The sequence below is a fragment of the Zingiber officinale genome, chromosome 6A (genome assembly GCF_018446385.1).
Source record: "Zingiber officinale cultivar Zhangliang chromosome 6A, Zo_v1.1, whole genome shotgun sequence".
Classification (NCBI taxonomy): Eukaryota; Viridiplantae; Streptophyta; class Magnoliopsida; order Zingiberales; family Zingiberaceae; genus Zingiber; species Zingiber officinale.
The window spans coordinates 84,992,321-84,995,532 of record NC_055997.1 but is presented as its reverse complement, the minus strand read 5'-3'; positions in this window follow the sequence as shown (position 1 = coordinate 84,995,532).

Sequence of the window (3,212 nt, the reverse complement as noted above, 5' to 3'; positions counted from 1 at the left end):
AAAAATTGGTCTTTAAAAAAAGTAAGGTAGCCGTCCGGCGGCGCATGTGGTGTGCATATGCAATGGGAATAATTATTTGGTAGTCATCAGAAATATTGTAATATGCATCTACAATACTTCATAGATGTATACCACAATCCGGTGACATCTAACTGAAAAGAGAGCTTGGTGGAATATTATTTGCATCTACATTACTTCGTGGCCATTAAAATCGGACTTGGTGGATGTATATCACAATCCGGTGATAAGCGGAGGAGGAGGAGAAGAGGCAGCCATGGAGAAGAAACGAAAAGCAGAGGCGGGAATGTCGGCGAAAATCAAGAAGCGGACGAGCAAAGGGAGAGAGAGCTTACGAAGAAATATCGTCGGAGATGAATGACGAAGGAGAGAATTGGCAGAGAGCATGCACAAGGAAGATGTGGTTAAGTAGGAGAATGATGACCAATAAGGGTTTATAAACCCTAGGGACGGCTGCTCTGGGTTGTCCGATCGAGAGCTATGGAAAATAAAGCCAAAATTGGTCGTTGAATTCGAAACGGAGCTTGTCACATCAATCGTGGATATTCGCCTGTCATATCAAATGTGTGGCGACAGAAAGTGAGACACGTGGTGCCTGGCGACAGAGAGGCATTAATGAGATTTAATTAAAGTGCATAGGCGACGTGCTTAGCAATAATGATCAAAGATTTGCACATTCTTCAAGAAATTGGGATGACGTCAACAACCATTATAAGACACTCACTCACCAAAGGAAGCGGTGGGAAGTTAGAAAAATTGCTTAAGTGTTGTCGATAAGTATCCCGATCAACAAAAATCTCTAACTGAGAGGCGGCCAAGCGGAGACATTGTCATAGAGTGTCTCACTGGAGAATAGTCATTCCTTCTCATAGCCGAGCGGCGGCTCTAAACTCATGGCAGAGAACAACTTCAACATTCACTATAGCCGAGCGGCGATTCTAAACCCATGATAGAGAACAACTTCAACATTCATAAAAGTCGAGCAGTGACTCTAAACTCATGTCTCTAAGTGATAGTCGAGCGGCAGCTCTAAACCCATGTTAGCAAGTGATAGTCGAACGACGGCTCTAATCCCGTTGCCATAAGTGATAGTCAGGCGGCAGCTCTAACTCATGATAGAAAGCACCTGCAGTATTCACCATAGCCGAGTGGTTGTTCTAAAACCGAGAATGTCTAATCGACCGTGGAGGTCACTGAAGATACTGCTCATCCAGTCAGTCGGACTTATAGCCTCCTTCTACTAGACTTGAGGGGAAGACTTGTAATACGGTGATAAAGAGAGCCGACCAAGTATGAGTCAAAGGTGGGAACAGTAGCCGACGTGGAGGTCAAAGTCAAGCCAGTCAAAGGTAGGAAACTGTAGGCTCACCAAAGTTGGTCAAGTGGCCGGCAATGGGTCGAGCGGGCTTGAAGGGTCCGATCGGCCCGAAGGCTCATCTTAGCAGATTGCTCGTCCGGGCGGGAAAACTATAGAGAGGGCATTAGATGCTCACAACTATAACTAAATGAAGGCTAATCTGACCAGACCGCTTGTCCGACCGTGCGAGGAACAATGTACTGAGCCGAGCGACCATAGAGAAGAACAACCTTGAGCGATCGGGCGGGGAATACTAGCCGAGCGGATCCTCTTCTCTACCAAACAATGGGATCCCTCGTGTAACTCATCATATCTTTCTGGGAGTCAGTGTCGTTGACAGGGGGCATGGTCAGCAAGCAAATCGTACGACGAAAGCTTCTACTGTCATGTCAGGGATTTGCACACCCTATTAAGGAATAGTGTCAAAAATACTTTTCTGACATGTCTTTTCATAGTACAGTTGGGAAAACATGCACGTTCCTTGAGAAGCGTGCACGTCTGCTACTGGAGCACTATATAAAGGAGCGGTCGATGCACCGACAGATATATGCGTTATTTGTGCTTGAACTTTTGTTGTTGCTATAGTTATTTGTTGTCTTTCTACGATTCCGATGATTAATTTGAGCATCGGAGAGCCAACATCGGGGACTCCTTCCCTAGCCCGGCACTAACGTTCTTGGTTTTGCAGAGTGGAACGGAGTCTTCACGAGATTAACTGCTAAGTCACATTTCCAATCAGCTGCTTTCACTATTTTCGGACGGGATCATTAAGAATTAAGTGCTCTTGTTGAAGACTATAAACATAATCGACCCATTGCTATAGGCTATCATGCTCCACCTTGGAATGGAAATGTGAGTCACAAACAAGGCCGCTCGTCATATTGGGATCACCCGATCCCTTCTAGATAATCGTACTCCGTGCCACTACTTATAATGTTTTCCTCTAGATAGAATATCTGTACACTTCAATCGAGAATCAAACCATGATTTTCTAACTATCAAAGTGTCTTACCTTTTCTTCGTGCTCAGTTTTTTTTTAATTAGTACCAAAGGTTCAACTTATACCTATTAATTTTGAAAAGACTGATTCAATGTTATGAAAATTTTCTATCGATTAGGATAAATAAAAAAAATACTTATAATAGAGATGACTCATCACTGCAGCGTTACTAGCGTTATTAAGTCAATTATCTATCCTTAATTACGTAAAAAATTATTAAATTTAAAAAACAAAAAATCCTGCCGCACCATTGCTCCGAGATTATTGTGAGTGTTTATATTACATGGAAGTACCCGTGTGCAGATTGCCATGTTCAGACTGTCACTTATTCTCGAGATAGATTTAAAGCCCACAGGAGAGATCACTTGCTGCATGTGTCATTCACCGGTCATGCCCTGACAACTTAAAAAGGGTTAAAAGTATTTTTACATTTTAATTTACAGAAGGATTTTTTTTTTTACAGATTCTTTTTTCAAAGTACACTTATAAGCATTAATTGAGTACTTTTGATTATAAAAAATAACTACTCATCTTGAAGTTATTTTTAAAAATTATCTAATGTTCCACGCACTAAATTTTTATAATTATATAATGTTCTATACTTTGATTAATGTGTATATTTTCATGTATAATCATTATTTTCAATTATTTTTAAAAATATATATAACTTATAATTATCTTTCTTCTCGCATTCGTCATGGGCTATATGCATAAATTTAACTATCATCAACTACTTTTATAAAAATACTTAAAGGTTATAAATCAAATTGAATACTATTTTACTTGATTAGTAATTGTCAAACTCTTTTTGCCATCAACTTTGTTAGTTGGTTCTAG